Here is a 17938-nt window from a genome sequence, read left to right as displayed (position 1 = left end):
CAGCAACTGTCAAAATCAGAAAGGGTAGGGCACTGCGCATGGCAGCTTTGACACTCCTGGCTTCTCACTGCCCGATGTGAGCAACTCATTCAGACTCATAGGGACCAGCCCTATTATCAGCTAATTCTGGTGTTACATTTTCTGCAAGCATTCCTGTGGTAGACACTTTGAAAACTCAGTGTCAGAATCCCTTGGATTTTATGGGAAAAAATCCATGAACTAAACTCAGCTTGTTTCTAATATTCTGTTCATGGAATAGTCCCTAAAAGTCACCTGAATTTACAATTATGTCATAATGTGTATTGCCACATATGGGATGTCCATTTCAATTCTCTGTTTCTCATTTCTCCCATCTAAAGTTTGTTTTGTATCATTTGCATATCAGGTTATGATCATATACATTTTGTGCACATTACTTCTACAGTGTGGCCGCATCATACGTGGGCTTGCCATACAGAAGTAATGGCATGCGTGCCTGTGGTGTGCCCCCATTGTTTTCAGTGTGGCTTCAGCATACACGGTATTTCCCTTACACAGGGGAGTCTAGATCGGATCCCCCGCGTAAGGGTAGGGTGCACTGTAGTTTGATGTACACTTTTTTCTAGCGTTTGCATTTTGTGTGTATGTTTTTTAAATTGGAGAACTTGGAAAATTTAGAGAAGTGCAAATAGTAATGGCTAACTGCTTTTTTGTTTACATAGTGAATTAAAAAAAGGTTATTTGAGTGAACCAAATAAATTATGCATGGCATATATCCCCTTCTCTCCTTAAAACAGTACTATTGGGGTGCAAATCCAAGGTTTACTTGCAGTAAATCTGTTTGAGTTCAGTTGTAGCCGGTAGCTCTCATGTCAGTAGACTAGTGGATCCAGTCCAAGTTGTAGTCTGGATTCGAAAGGAGTTATCATGGGTCTTGAACTTATTTTGGGGATAGTGTTCAGCCCCTTGGATAGCTCCTTTAGCATTTGGACTAAAATCCAGGACAGATTCACTACCCCAGTAATATGAAAACCACCAGGTGCCATTGTGTAAATTTACTTTATTACTCATAGAGGAAATGTCGGCTCAGTACCAACTCAGAGAGTATTCTAAAAGCTCCTAAAGATTACCATATAATAATGCAGTTTCCAAGCTTTTTATAAATTAAAGGTTAAGATAACTATTCACTCAGAGGGCAAAGGAAAATAGTTCTTTGCGAGTGAATCTAAAAATAATTTTATAGTGACAACAATAAAAATAAACCTAGTTTCTGTTTTTGTGTTTTTTTTAACGTGGAGTTAGTATTTCACATCATAATGACTTTCCTGTAATTAGCATCAGGGCACACTAAATGTTTCACTAAAGGCATTAATGAATGTTGTGCCAACAAGAGGTAGAAATGACCATTGTGCTGAACCAATTTTTAGAACTCGTATTTGAATCCAGCTGGCATACTTAACTGTGACTAATTTTCTCCTTGAGGCAAGCACATCAGTGTATACCCTCCCTGTGCCACTGCTGTCTGTTTCAGTGTTGTCAAGAAAATGCCCCTTCATCTCCTGAGTGATTACTTCTCTTTTGACTTAAAACAGTAGTTTTTCTGAAACTACATCCAAGAAACGTTGGGTCTGATATCAGCTTTGCTATTTAATAACCACAGAAACTACCACAATGATGTAATTCACTTTCACGCACTTCTTTTTTTAATCCTGTTTGAAACCTTTTGCTATTAATGGCATCATTATATTTTGCCAGCATCACCCATTATGTCTTCAGTCAACTGCTCATCTTCTCATAGTAGTTAATTCCTTGGGATTTAATTGTAGAGAGGATCTCTTTGACTTACATCTAGCAAAGCTCTTGGTCTTGTTGAGAGAAGGGGCAGAGGAAAATCTTTACTACTTGTTGTTTAATAAGAAGCTGGAGCCAGAAAACCTTCCTTCTTCAGGAGAATTACTACTATCTGACCTCCCTTTGAACTTGAATTTAGTAGCTGCCACTCCTCTGGCATTTGCTGCTGCAGACTGGGAAAGCTTGACTTGATGAATAAACAGCAGTTCTTTTGAGTGCTGAAGTAAAATTTTGACAAATCCCAAGTACATCAAAGATAGGAAGAACAACCTGTCACCATTTAGTGAGCGCTCTTATTATCACATTATGTCAGATGATGGGCAAAGTTCAGCTGATTTAACAAGCTGCTACTGAAAACAAGAATTGTTAGTTTCACAACCTGAAAAAGAAAATCTAGGGTTGTACAGGAAATACAATTACTTGAAAAATGTTCTTTGTATTCCTGCACCTACAGATTTCAACAATAGCTATAAAAAAAAACAACAAACAAAACTGGAGAAGATTGTGAAAGGTGTGGAAACTTTTCTTGTTGTTCAATTGTTCATCAAGCTAAATGTTAAATGTTTATTGCAATAGCAATAAAACAAGACATCTGAAGGATTTTTACACTGCTAATTTTATGATGACCTGGTGGGAAGAATATGTTAAACATGCTACTTTCATTCCATTTCAGTGGTTTTTAATTTTTATTAAAAGTAAATTGTATTAAAAAAGACAAAAAGTAAACGGACACAATGAAGACTTAAATAAAGTCATGAAAGACAGCCAGCAAGGTGTAATTATTTGATGTTGGATTACAACTCTGAAGACCAGGGTTTGATTCCCCACTCGGCTATGGAAACCACTGGGTGACCTTGGGCCAGTCACACTGTCTCAGCCTCAAAGGAAGTCAAGGGCAACCCCGTATGATATTGCAACCCCCCCCCCCCAAAACAAAAACCTATGGTAGGTTTGCCTTAGGTTCACCATAAGTCGGGAATGACTTGAAGGCACACAACAGCATAGTAAGGAGAAAAAAACCTATACATATAGTTCAGTAAAAGTTGATGAGTTATCCAAAAGGATGCCCATACAGACTTGGTGTCATGGATTTAAATACTGAAAAGATTGTAAGGTCCTTAGTCCACTGAATAATAGGTGAGATAATCATTGAAACAGAATTGGAAGAGACTTCAAGGTCCATCTAGTCCTGCCACATACTATTGCAAAGAATCTGCAGCTAAAACATCCCTGAAAGGTGGCCATCTGGGATCTGTTTTAACTTTTACTGAATATGATCTGCAAAGATCAGTGGTAGACCAGATGTTTGATAATGTAACTCAGTGCAACTTCTGAGTAGTAGGTTTTTAAGACATATCTCCTGGGGATCAGAGGGTGTGTATTTCATTAGCTGTAGCTTTTGGAGCCAAGCTCCAGTGTTGCAAATTTATTCACAGCACATGATCCACAAAACAAGGGAATAAAAAACAGAATTGGAAGGATAGGGAGGTAAGATAGACAGAAGCCAAAAGAGGATGAAAGGGAATGAGTGAGGAAATTATTCTGCTTACCATGTATGCTCAAATATAAGTTGACCTCATGTATAAGTTGAGGGCAGGTTTTGGGACCAAAATTATGGATTTTGATATGACCTGTGGATAAGTGAGGGTAAAACTTAGGGGCAAAAGATCTAAAGAATGAAGCAAAGGAAAATAATGCCAAAGAACGTACAGAATTCCAACAGAGATAACTGTGTTCACACTAAACGCTGGATGGATGAGGGAGGGGGGGTGTCAGTGCTTCCAGGACAGATTTCGTTCTTGCCTTTCATCAGGGGATGGCTCCTTTTTAAATAAGAGTTAAAGTGCAGAACTTACATTGACCACTGGATTAGTTGATTGAAGGAACGAAGGAAATACTATCCCATTTCATCCCTTCCTTTCCCTGCTTCTTGAGCAATGCCTCAAGACTTCACACTATTCCATTTCATCCCTTCCTTTCCCTGTTTCTTGAGAGCAATGCCCCAAAACAAGCTCATCCCATCATATTAGATTATAAAAAGTTGGGTACATAAATGATAATTTAGGGGTGAAGCAGATGGGCAGGAAGGAGTGGCCAGAAGCCGCTCCCAGCCCGATAACCCAAGGGCCATGGCAAACACACGGGATGGCCCAGAAGGCACCTCCTGCTATGGCCCCAAATAGGAGCAGAAAAGATCCGCTCCTTTTGGGACTGGATTTAGACCACCTTAGGTGGCCCCAAAGCACCTCCAGCATGGCGTCCAGGTGCCCCAGGGGTGTGCGTTGTGTAAATGCCATACCCCCAGAGTGGCTGGAAGCCACCCCCATCTGCCTGCCTGTTTCGAGTTTTGGTTACGTTTGTTCTGATCAGGACCATTTATGTTTCAGTCCTGGTAACTATGTTAATTTAGGACCTGAACACACATAGAGGTAAAAACAGGTCAATCGTGATTTTTTAAAAAAGTGGTGAAAGTTTCGTTGTCCGCACAGCCTGCTCCCGAGGCGGGTCAAGCACCCATAGGTAGTCTGCACCATGTGGCATTAAGCCACATCTCGTAGTGGTTTTTTAAAAAGCCTCTCCTTCATACATCTGCACCATAGCACAAACACATCACCTCTGACTGCCAACTAGCTCCCTTGTCCTGCCCAGCTGCCATCCCATTGGACACCGTTATATGAGCAATATGCCACCCTGTGCATCAGTGCACTCAGTGACACATTGACAAAGCACAGTCATGGAGCCCCCTCCCCCATACATGCCCCCTTCACCCCCTGTGTGCTAACTTGATAGTGTGACTGGTCAATGGTGCAGCTGACCACCTGTGAGCATATACTCAAACAAAAAAATGTATGGTGAGCAATGGCATTGGTGGCTGCGTCTTACTGGTCCAAGGGCATATGCTTCAGACTGCTTCCTGGGCTTTCCCACATTCTTGCACTTGCACCATGCTGTTTATATGCCAGTGTAATGGTGCGTATTTTCTGCATTAAGGTGGAGTATCAGAGCTTCTTTTTGCTCTGGTTTTTAGCCTCCGAATGTAGCTTCATGTTGGTTTCCACCCAGTTTGGTGTTGTATGTCATGTGAATAGCTAGGCTTCAGGTCAATTTGAAGCCACTTTATTTTGCCAGTGCAGACAACCCATAGTCTCATTTAATTCAGCAAAATATGTGTTATGCATTCTGACTCAGTTTGATGCATAAATAGGATTAACTGAAAGGAAATGTATGTGTGTGTGTGTGTGTATTCAAATTGGTTCTTATGATAATATTCTCACAATATTAGGTTTCCATAATTTTTTACTACTGGTAGCTAATACAGTACCTGGAAACAGAAAGATAAGTTAATTTTTCACATAGACACAAGAAGGCAGTGTTTGAATGAAAATATGACCAGATCTGAAGTAGTAGTATAGTCCAGAAAGGATGGACACACCTATTCTCTCTGCTGTTTTTTTTAGTAAACTCTTAAAATTCCTTTCTATACTCCACACACAATCATTCTATTTTATGTGTTTTAAAATTTAGCAAAGTATATGATGATAATATGTTTTAAAGCACTATTCTCCTAGTTCTAGGTAGACCTTCGTTAAAGGAGTATTAACTATGAAATTGTTTCAGGAGTTAGGAGTATGCCAGCATGTTTTTGAAGTCATTCCAAGGTTTATAGACTTCCAAGATGATGATTAGCCACGATTGTAAAAATTGTAAAATATTTAAAGACATGTTATAGTTGATTGTTCCTTAATTCTTTGATAAATGTTTTTGTGTTGCCCATGCATAGTTTAAATTTAATTCTCTGGACAAATGCTGAATAGATCTCATTGAAGTACATTTTTAAGGAGGTGACTAATTATGGACTTCAGACTCAAGTTACTTAGGATTTAGATGTATGAATGGTTTTCTTTTTCATTGCAGTTCAAATTGCTGATTTATAGCTTTAGTGCTTGCATACAACCATGAACTGAGACCTATTTATTTGTCAAGCTGGAAGTGTTGCAGTCATTTCTTAATCTTTCTATAGCTGTGTTTTTGTGTGTATTAGAGTTTTGGGCCTGTGAGTTCTATGAGATCTCTTATCAATTAGTGGTCTGTAAAAATGCATATAAATAAATCCAGAGAATATTTATTGCTAACTGTAATTGCCTGTGATAGCCTGCGTGTGCTCTTTAATGTAAGAGCCAACTGAAGTTACTGCCTTAGACAGGAGAAAGCCCTAGACTGATAGATCCTTTGTCTGCATCTTCGATTTCCTGATTGTTTTTAATTCATAATTTTATTGTGCTTTTTTCTCCCATATTGTTTTTAGAGCAATAATATAAACCAGATGGAGAAAATGGTAGGGATGAGAAGCAAAGGAAAGGGAACGCAAAGAGGAGTATGATTACAGCAAATGAAACAGCCAAAGCCATTAGCTGAAATATATACATACATCACTATATTCTGTCCATATAGTTAACATTCTGTGAAGTATTGCTATCTATATGCAGGGGAAATAGTGGCTGCTGCAGTGGGGAGGGCATTTGCCATTCAGGTGCTTCATTAACCCTAAACTTTGAGGAGGAAGAGCATGGCCATATATCTGTGTAAGAGCAGCTGCCACAACTCCCAAAGGGATCTGTCATATGTTGTCATCAATATCTGGAGAAAATCCACTCTGTTTAAATTCTTTACAAAGGTTGTGAGGCATACAGGACTTTGGTGTGCATAACAGACTCTCTAAAAGTTTTAGTGAGGAAATGGGGGGAATTATTCCCTATCCTACTGTTATGTAGACGAGGGCGTGTTACAGACCGCCCAAAATGGGCGGTCTCGCACCGCTGCCGGTTGCAGTGCGGAGGAGCCGCAGCAGCCAAACCGCGCGACTCCTCCGTGCTGCAAATAAGAAGCGGCAAAATGGCGCTTCTCTTTGCGGCACGGATATGACACCGCGAGGCGCCAATGGCGCATTCGCAGCGACATATCTGCCGCGTGACATGTGAACGCAGTGCATCCGCTACGTAAAGATGCCACCCCCCGTGTGGAACGGGCGCCGCCATTTTGTATGGACTTGCTCTGTATTAGGGTTAGGGACGCCTGGAAGGGATGCCCCTTTCTAACCCTAATATGGACCCAGTCCATACTTTATGCTCGTCTGTATCGGGCCTATATTTTCTGGGTGTGTAGTATTGGAGCTTCTCATAGGAAAATACTTTGAAAATAGGGTATTTATTTCACAGTTTTTCTTTAAATTGCTAACATAATATATTTTCAGAATAGCTGTCATTTGGGCATGGGAGAGCATTTTACACAGTATGGTTACTGTGGCTACCTTAGTGTTAATTCTGCTATAATAATACATAATTATGTATGTCTGTCCAAGTTACATTTTGACTCAGATTATTAAAATTAAGTATCTGCTTTAGGAGGTAAATATTTGACTATTTCATCCTGTGAAGTGAGTACAAACAATTTCTACAGTTTTCTCTTGGCTATGGAGAGCATGAATATATCTGTGCAGTTCTCATCCGGTATTTTCACATGCTGAAATGTTTTGTGAAATTGTTCTGCACAAAAATAGCATGTAGTTTTTTTGTGTGAGAATCATGGCGTATTGCACACACGCACACAAAAAAACCACTGTTTCCAGATAGGCACATTTTTTCTGCAAGACTTTTGTCAAAACAAAGAAAAGCAATATTGCACACACAAAAATAATGTGGCTATATTTTATTTGCATAGTATTCATGTCTTTTTTGTGATTTTTCTTTTGTTTTTCCTTTAGAAAGCTTACAAACACAATGTGAAGAGAACCAGTCTCCCTTCTAGCTTTTCCTAGAATCTTATTTAGGGTTGTGTTAGATCTGAACAATTTTTTAATTAGCTGTTACACACAGGGTGTGTATTCTTGCTGTTGGATTCAGACTGTTGCTCTATGTTTATAGCCCCTAACAGGGCTTTTCCTTCTGGAAAAGGAGTTTTGTATTGTTGATAAGGGCTGGGATATGTATGGAATGGGGGCAAGAAATGGGGAAAGTTTTTAAACCTTAGGACACATAGCCCTATACAGCTTGGGTCCAGGCTATTTGAAGGACCATATCTCCCTGTAGAGTATTGAGATCATCTGGAGAGGCCCTTCTCTCTGTCCCACTACCCTCTCAGGCACATTTGGTAGGAACAAGAGAGAGGGCCTTCTCAGTGGTTGCTCCCAAGCTCTGGAACTCCCTCCTTAGAGAGGCCAGGATGGCTCCATCTTTGCTTTCTTTTTGACAGTAGATAAGAACATTTTTATGCCACCAGGCCTTTGCATACTGATATGTGTGCTGTTTTGTTTTTGTTTTAAAGAGTTGAATTTTAAATTTTTATAATGTAATGTTTTTCATTGTTTGAATTGTTTAATTGTTTTTTAAACTTTGAATTTTTAATATTTTATACTGTTTTAACTTAGACTGTTTTAAATTTCTTAGCCACCTTGAGTTCCTCTACTGGGAGGAAGGCGGGATATAAACAACAACAACAACAATATCCTTCTAACCCAAAAATGCCTGCCTAGAACACTACAAACTCTTAGCAGTTCAAGCATGTTCTCGTCTCTATTTTCTATTGTATGTGTTTTCAACTGACACCCTCAACATTCTTTCTGCTAAAGATGTAGAATAGGTGATCCTCTAGAGATGTTGTTGAATAGGAATTTACATCAGTGCTATCAAGCATAACCAAAGCTAAGTGGTTGCAGGATTTAAAGGGCGCCAATATCTGGAGGGCCACATGTTCATCATCCATGCTATAGGTCCTAGCAGTCACTGGCCATAGATTCCTACCAGTTTCATTTTGATTTTTCTTAAAATGAATTCTTAACATTTGGATTTGGATTTTTCAGATTATTTTGATTTATCTTAATTTACATGCATACATGATGAACATGTATCCAGGTATCTCAGTTATGCAGATACCTTATTTTTTGAGTGCCTTGTTTTCTTTCCAAAATAGAGAGGCATGGGGCCATCCAAGTTTGGTATTGGAAGGAGGGACTGATTATGGTTGACGGGAACAATAGAAGGCAATGGTGGATTGAATCAGGTGGAAAGTAGTTTGCGTGGAGGACACTGGAGGGTGGTGACAACCATGGATTAGGGTGGGTTGGATTTATGGCACCAGAGATTTTTAGAGGCACTAGCCACCACTGCAGTCTCATTTCAAGACCCATACCTTTCTGCTGGTGCAAACTCTGTTATGTCTAGCTGAAAACAAGGGCCGTGGAGAATGTGCTACATGACAACTTAATTTTTATCAAGCCAGAGCTTTTTCAGAGTCAGACATGCTATGAGTAGTTCTCTGTGTGTAAAAGCATGTATTACGTTCAAGCAAAAAGAACAAGTGTTCTCTTTTCTAGAATATAAAGCCTTGCCATTTTCCTCATGCAAAAAAAAAAAAAGAAGAGGGAAGGAGAGAATGCTTTGCCGCCAGCAGACAATATATATATAGCTTTCTTTGACTGGTCAAAAAGATAAGTGGGTTGAATAGAGACAAGTGTTGTTTCTCTATAAATTGTGTGCCAGAAGGTTTATCACTGAGCACTGTAGATTATGTTGAGTGCATAATCAGGAGGAAGAAAGGGAGGCTAAAATAACAGAGTGGTAGAACTATTTTGATTCCACAATCAGACCCTCCTTGACTCCTGCCCTCTGGGTGGAAAGTGCTTATGTTACAAAACAATGTGAAGCCAGTCCCCAGATATTAGTGGTAGTTTTACATCTTACTGTTATTGAGATGGTGTTTTTATACAAACTGCCATGGCTGCTGCCATCACATTTAGTTTGCACCCAAGGGTGAGAATTAATGAGTCCAGCCTAGGGTCAGTGGAGAGAGCAGCTGAATTAAGAGCCGAGTCTCAGAAGCTTTGTCTTCCTTTAATAAATAAAGCTGTGTTTGAGAGGTTTCATTGAGACCGTTAAATCTATCCAAACAATTCACCCAGATACATACTATTTCTGTAACAGAAATAGGGGGGAAATGTTATATTTTGAAAGCGTAAATCAAGGCTTTGTCGCCTAACATTCATTAGTAAAACTGTTATCTGCCCAGATTTAAAGATGCTTGATTGGTGATCCTGAAGTAGATCAGTGATGTGAGAAAATGTGGGTAGCCAAGTATTTATCTTATTGTACAGTTGAACTGAAATGTAAACAGCAACCAGATATGGTAACTTTTTTGAAAAGGAGATAACATTCCCCCAATAGATGCGCCTGGTTTTCTTTGCTATCTGTTGAAATAGGCTGTAGTCTTGGACATTTCTGTTTAGGTATAGCCATTCACCTTCCCTACTTCTAAATTACTGTTCAGAGTAATGTCTCTTAATGCCTCCCACAGGGATAGTATCTTGTTTTTTGCAAATAATTTTACCCTATTTGACCTCTCAGATATTGAATTTTCCACTAACAATCAACCTGTCTTATTCAACACTGCAGATACTCCTCATCTTTTTACTGCTCTATCTTTTTGAGTTTTCCTTCCCTGTAGCCTAAAGGACATTGTTTGTATTTCTACTGACATCTTTGTATGTATTTTAGTTCTTTGTTTTAATATCTCGTAAATCACCTCCAATTCCAGGACTGGGAAAATGGTGGGACATAAATAAATAAATCATCACTATCATCCTCAACCTCACCATCCCACCAATGATTCTGGGAAGAATTGTACCACCTCACCAACATGACCCATTTCCTTGGCTATATGCCACTCAGCCTCTGCAGTTTTTGTCTTCCAAATAAAAATTACTCCTAAGGAAATTACTCTAGGGAAGATCTGTAGAGACAGGGTTTCAACATCCAAACCCAAGTCAGCAGAATGCCATTCCTGGATTACTGAAGGAACATTATGTCATTTTATATTTCCCTTGCCTCTTTTGAGATAAGAGAAGGACTATCTCTTTCTGTTGATAAGTCACATTTTTGTTCTGCTCTTAAAGATATTATGCAACTGAGCATGTTTTTATCAAAGGAAAACTTGTAAAGTCTTAGTTAAATCATTAATATCATGTATTATTAATTTGAAAAATTATTGAGCAAGTACTAGCAACATCTGTATAATTGGAAAACTGCTTATGGTTGGTTGAACAATTTCAATAAGGTATTGATTCTTTTATAACCAAATGATGTAAAATAAGGATATTTGGGGATGCTAGTGAGGTTGCCTCCAGCATTGGAGACAATATTTTCTTAATTCTTGTAAGAAGTGTCACTAGGGGGATGTGGGGGATGCCGACCACACTGAGTAACACCCTGTGTCTAGAATTGCTGAACATGAATCGTTGCACACCCCAGCCACATGTGTAGATATGTAACTATTGCCCCACAACCTCTCCAGCACAAAGGAGATGTCTTCCTTGTCATTCATGCCAGCTGCACATGATTCAGGTACCATCTGTATACCACCTTCATTGTGTTTTCCTGTAGGGCAGATGAGGCAGAAACTGAATCAGTAATTTTGTTTAGGTTATATTTAGGTTATATTTCAGAGATGAGGTAAACATTTGCGAAGCGAAAAAAACTAAAAAGCTACTATTTTGTTTTTTGAAAAGCAAGATCCTAGAGTGCTTTTTCAATATGAGGAAAATCAGAATGTTTGCCACCATTAAAAATGGTTGTCTCTTCTTCCAGTCCATGGGGGCTACCACAATAGAGAGTTTAATATTTACACAAGAATGTCTACAGTGTGCGTATGGATCATTAATCCAGAATTATTATTTTTTTCAAAGAAAGCCGCATGTTTCTTAAAAATATGAAGTCAGAGTTTGTCATTCTATGCTAGCCTATTTTAAATTTCAATAAATAGGGAAAATGTTATTTACTTTTAATTAAAAAAAAACATGGATTCATTACAAAATAGCTAAATATACTTTGTTTGTAAACATACCAAAGGTTTAAATTGAACACATTTTCTGTTTAAATTGCAAACAGAAAATTTCTGTTTCTCTGCAATCCTTGCGAGAAAATTATATAAATTAGCCACCAGCGGGTATTTGTTTCTTGTGGGTTTTGTGATTTCGTTTAACCCACGTTGTCAGATTTTGTCCTTCTTTTCTTCATCTTAATGATACAAAGATTAGACATTTTCCCATGTTTAACTATTGCAAACTATCAATTAAAATTTCATTTTGTTTTGTATTCACCATAGCCCATCATTATTCAGTTTCTGCCTCATTCTTTTAGGCCTGCTTGTCCCTAAAATATACTGTTGGACCATTGGCAATCTTCCCACAATCCAGTGGTGGGTCCTTATACCACACAAAAGACTAGTTGGGAACTTGTGTATCAAATATTCATCTTTCTCCAAGTCTGGATTACTTGTGTGCCAAACTGCAGGGGGAGGGCAGATGATGAGAAATGTAAATAGAACCAAAAGAAACAGTGATTACATCCTGCTGTGTTGATTTATACACACCACATGGCTTCAGAATTGGCACTCTATATGTATTATAAACCAAAATCCTAGTTTTAAAGGTTTTATTTTTAATTATTCACATAAGCCTTTAGAGCTACTGAAAGGTTCATTCAAACGTGTAGGATATAGGAAGTAGGAGTGGTGGCATTACAAACTTGGCTTTGATGCACATGATAGGAACTGCTGATTTGCAACTGAAAGCCATACATTAAAATACAACTTTGAAAAGAAAAATATACACACAGTGTGCGTGTTTACCTGTTCGGATTTGGATAAGGAGATTTAATTCAGAAATATTGTGCTTTTATTACTAAAATTTTCAACAGAGCTACAGAGTGATGAAATAGTTAGGATTTTTGCTGGCTGCACAGGAATATTGAGTAGCTGCAAAATAAATAGCAAATGGGAAGAAAAGGAAGTGGGTTTTAAAGCCCCATTTAAAATAAATCCCTGTGTTTATTACTATCAATACTACTGCAGTACAGTTATACTTCTATATGATTATATTTTTGGCCACATGTAATACCGAGGAGAAGATTTAGTCTTGCAACCTAGTTGCTGCCTAGGTTGGGTAATCATTTTCCAAGAGAAAATACTCAAAGTTGCAAATTGATATGCTGGTCTTCAGACTTCTTCTGTAGTAACCACAAATGCTGGCTTTAAAGCAATCATGATTTAACACCATTAAATTCTTGATGCTAGGCTTTACCTCTGTTAAATATGAAGTTTTAATTTTTTCCACATGCTTGAAAATAGATAGAAATTGACAGTGCAGTCTGTAATTTCCTACTCTTTGCATACAAAAAGTGTTTATCACAGTTTCAAAAATGCTTGTACCATGTGAGTGAGTTTACCATTTATGGCATTTCTATATGGTTCTTGTTGAATTCTGTAGTGATACTACAAGATTCTCAGGTCTTAGAAACATATTGGCTGCCATCTTATTGCAAGCCATTATTGCATTGTTCTTTATACTGATAGTAAATCTCCAGTCAATATCTGTTACTGATAAAATACCAAAAAAAATCATGTTCTTATAGTTACTAAGATTGGGTCTTTTGTATATAATGGAGAGGAAAGGATTACCATATAAATCACTAGATTAATACATTTGCACCAGGAAATCAATAAACTGCAAGTGTCAACCCTGACTGTGAATGAAATGTCCATAAACAAAATATATTACACTTTTAAAAAACACATAGCCGATCTATTAAGCATTTGCCATGTTTTTCAATGATGTGGTATTGTTCCCTCTGAGTGAATTCCATTCAGTTTTTAAAAATGTGATTTAAATGAAACAGACACCTAAAAAAATCTTAACAAGCATAGCTGACCTTTGAGTAGAATTCTGCAGAAAATGGACTGTGTGTAGCCATGTTTTCCAGGCTTTGCTTAGATCTCATTTGTGGAGCAAATAAAGAAATCTACAGTCTTTCTGTTTTATGAAACAAGGAGTAAAGGAAAAAAAAATCTATAAGGGCAGTGTGTGTAAAACAAATAAATAACATTCTACAGCATTCATGCCAGACATAATGAAAACATTGGCATTAGTCTAAGATGTGTATAAGTGATGCGTATAATGGCTTGGCTGTTCTACTGTGTGCTGCTAACGTGCATAACTACAAACTATGGGAGACTGGTAATCAGAAGCCATTGTTTTTGTTGGAAACAGGAAATATTAACTCCTGGTATGTCAGAGAAACATGTCCTGTGCTATAATAACATGAATGTATGTCACCACTGCAACAGAGGTGCAAGTCAGATACTAAATCTGAACAATCTTTAGAGTACGCAGGAAGAATACCAGAGAATATTGTTTTCTTGAAAGGCAAATGGCATTCTAAACAAGCTGCTGAAATCTTATGATGTATTTTTGATTACTTGCTGCTTCAACTGTATCATTCATTTATAAATTATAACATTTCCCTTGGGCTTAATCAGCCATTTCCTTATTATTTTTCAATTAATTTATTACATTTTATTCCTCTTACTCTAAGAAGATAGGAGCAGTATATATGCTCCTCCACCCATTTTAACTAGCACAGCAATATTGTGAGGGCCATTTCCATCTAAAATGGACTTAGAATAAAGGAAACCTACAAAACCACCTGTTAAAACACCTCCTGCTGCCATTGAGCGATGGATCTGGGAGCAAAGGAAACCTTCCTGTTGTCCTTGTCATGCTGTGTATTGGCAGGATGTCAAGTTGCCACTTTTTATTTTAAAAAATATTGGGAGAAGAAGTGTACTATTAGCAGAAGTGGTGTAGTCTCTTTTACCGTAGATACTTAAAGAGAAGGCTAGACAGTGATCTGCCAGAGATGCTATGGTTGCATCGCCAGGAGTTCTTAGATTGGGTTTTTTTGGGCGTCAGCTTCCAGAAGTCCTGGTCAGTGGCTGAGACCAAAGGTTGAGAACCACTGGTTTAATGACCTCTGAGTTTCCTTCTGATTCTGTGTGGAAATTGCCTTTCACATCCGAGTGTGTATAATTTAAAAAAAAATTCAGTGTGTGCTATGATTAGGATCTTGGAAACATAGGTTCAAATCTTTATTCCATTCTGAAGCTGTTTGGACAAGCTTGGGCTAGTCACTGTCTCCCAGCCTAGCCTGTCTCACAATGTTGTTGGGAAAATACAGTGGCTGGGAGAAAAAGTAAGATATAATGTGTTTAATGAGTAGCCAGCATGGTGTAGTTGTTTGAGCGCTGGACTACAAATCTAGAGAATGGGATTCAAATTCCTGTTTGGCCATGGAAACCTGGGGTGGCCATGGGCAAGTCACACTCTTTCAGGTTCAGACAAAGACTTTTGCCCCCTCTGAACCAATCTTACCAAGAAAACCCTCTGATAGTTTTAGGCACGCAACAATAACATTATACAATATATGCAATACATTGATTGACATTCAGAGCTTTTGGATCTTGATACTGAAAGGTGTGCCATCCCCCCCCCTCTGTATATATCTACCCATGAAGTTACATATGCTCTTGAGGTCCTGCTCCTTGTTCCACTGGTGGGAGTGATATATCACACAGGGACATGGAAGAGAGCCTTGTCTTATGTGGCACCCCATTTATGGAAAGCCCTACCCTTCAAGGCTTAGTTGGCACCAATGTTGATCTCTTTTAGGCACCATATTCAAAGGTCGCTTTTTATTAAATTCCTTGGAGCTTAATCTTATTACTTTTTAAAGTGTACATGTACAGGTTTAGCCTTTTCTGCTACTTTAAACTAGTGATTTGTTTAATTTGTTTTAATTCTATTAAATTTTTTACTGTTCTTCTTAATGCCGCCTCAAGATCTCATGATAGAGGGCAAGATAGAAATACTTTAATTAATTAATAAATGTGTAATACATCCATTCAAAAGTTATAATATATGTTCTTCTCATTCAAAGCCAAAACTGTATTTAAATTGATGTTTTGAAAAAAAATGTTCTGTCTTATAGCTCTCATGTTATGCAGTGATGCTGTTGTCAATTTCCCAACAAGTATGTTAAAATATCACTTACTGATACTGTACACAACAACAACTAAAAAACTAATTAATACAAAAATAAAAACATTTAAAAATACATTAAAATACTCTTTAAAAATCCTAAAAACAGTCTAAAAACAATCCTAGATCCCAGTTTCAAAACAGTTTTTAAAAACACAGTTTGAAACATTGGATTTTGTGCAGAACAACACTACCCTCCGGAAGCTTAAGAGAGGTTGGACAAGCCTAACCTATTTGGGTAGGATATTCCACAGTCAGGGCACTGCTACAGAGAAAACCCTGTTATGTGTATCCATCGACCAAACTGAGATGTTACTGACGTAGCGTTCCTAGTTTATGTAGGTATTTAGATAACTGAAAGAAAGATAGAAATAATGGGATGGGGTGGAGTCTCTCCTTGAATACAGCAAAGAGTTCCAAAAACTTGGGGTAGAGAAAAGGAAGCCTAAAAGGCAAAGTGCTTGAGTAGAAAATGAGCCAGTGGGAACAAAGAAAGGACCACATTAGGAATGGTGTGTATTAAAGGTTACACAGCTAGTTTTGTGCTGCCCAGGCTTATTTCTTTGTGCTCCAGCAAACCTCTTTTGAAACAGTCAGAAGCTTTTTAAAGAAAGCATTTGTAATATGGGCACAGTACAGACTGCACGAAAACGGCGGTCTACAGACGCCCGTTTTTACTCTGGTGGGATGCCGCAGCCGATAGACCGCACGACGTCCCTCCAGAGTAAAAATAACCTGTTTTTTCCAGGTTATGTCATGAGTGCGCCAATGGTAACGGACACGCCACAATGTGCGGATGCTATGCATGCGTTACATAAAAATAGCGGCGGCCGTGTGGACAGGATGCCACCATCAGGCCGCCACCATTACATACTAGGGTTTTGGACCATGCAGTTGCTGTGTGGTCCGGAATCCAAGTATTGTTGCACCACACCCCTTTCGGCCCGTCTGTCTTGGGCCATAGACTGGGGATCTGCAATTTAATTAATTAATTAATTAATTAAAAATGCATCCAAATCAAAAGTCTACAGAGAACCAAGAGGGCATGTTTAAAGTAATATTTTAAATCCCAGCCAGTAACTAGGAGCTGGAGTTTAACTGTGAAAAACTGTAAAATTTAAGAAGAAAAGAGATGTGGTCCTAATGAAAAAACAGAAGTTTAGTAGCTATGCTCTCAATTACCTGGTAAATTGGGAGGGGGGGTTGCAAGACAGAAGGCTGGGAAGAGAAAAAAAATACAACATTTTAAAACAGATGAGTGAGTGGGTGTTACTGCAATATGGTAAACTGGATCAGAAGACAAAACATCAATTCATGTTTGGACAAGGCTTGAACAGTTATTGAAATGATGCATTGTTTCATGACATGGTTGCATACAAGGAACTATTTCTTCTTTCTGCTTTATATAATCAATATACAATAAATTGCATGATATTAGTTTTCCTTTTCATCTTAAATAGTGGGAAAGCAAACTTATTTATTGCTTGTTTACATTTATTTTCCTTATACACCTATAAGTTGCTTCTCCAATAGAAACTGACAAAGATGTCTTGGAAAGCTAGCCTATACCTGATGGCTATATCTTTTCTTTAAACTGATCTAATCATTTATTTAGTTAAATGGGTTCTGTTTGGATGACTGTGTTGTGTTTCATAGAAATAATTCTGGGCCCCAATGCAAACATTCCTAAGTCATCAACCAGGAAAAAAACAAGGATAGAACTTTGGAAGTCAGTGGAGTCACACTCGGTAATATAAGCTGAGGATCTTGTCTGAAGCCAAGCATGAAAGACCCTTCCTTTTCACAAAGTTTGCTTTCATTGAGGCTTAATAGAAACATAGCACTGGATATATTACATTTGCCTGCCAGTCAATTATTGAAGTTGGCATTCACTGTAGCTGTCCATGGAATATGTAAAATGTTGGCTAATAGTAGTAATACCTGACCCAAAACCTAGCTGAATAGATCTGTGGACAATTTTGGCGTCCAAATGTAGTAAGAGATCAACATGTTAAACTTTACCATGTAATTTAAACAGAGTTTGACTTGCAGCTACCCCATATATAAAACAGTATGCTTCACTGAACTGCAAGATATACAGCCAAGCATTGCTCTCCACTGAATGGAATGCAGTTTGGGGGGCTTATTTCCCCCCCCCCCATAGTAGCAAACCCATATTTTTTAATA

General features: G+C 38.2%; 1 protein-coding gene across 1 annotated transcript in view; it reads left to right on the top strand.

Annotated features, from left to right (window-relative positions):
* The window catches only part of BBS9 (Bardet-Biedl syndrome 9), a 259252-nt gene that overhangs the window by 196107 nt on the left and 45207 nt on the right, over positions 1 to 17938 (top strand). The window lies entirely within an intron of this gene.

This window comes from Sceloporus occidentalis, unplaced genomic scaffold (assembly GCF_023333645.1).
Source record: "Sceloporus occidentalis isolate IW3139 unplaced genomic scaffold, rSceOcc1.0.p SCAF_7, whole genome shotgun sequence".
In the NCBI taxonomy this organism is placed as follows: Eukaryota; Metazoa; Chordata; class Lepidosauria; order Squamata; family Phrynosomatidae; genus Sceloporus; species Sceloporus occidentalis.
The sequence above is the reverse complement of the archived record's forward strand: the minus strand, read 5'-3'. Positions and strand labels throughout refer to the sequence as shown.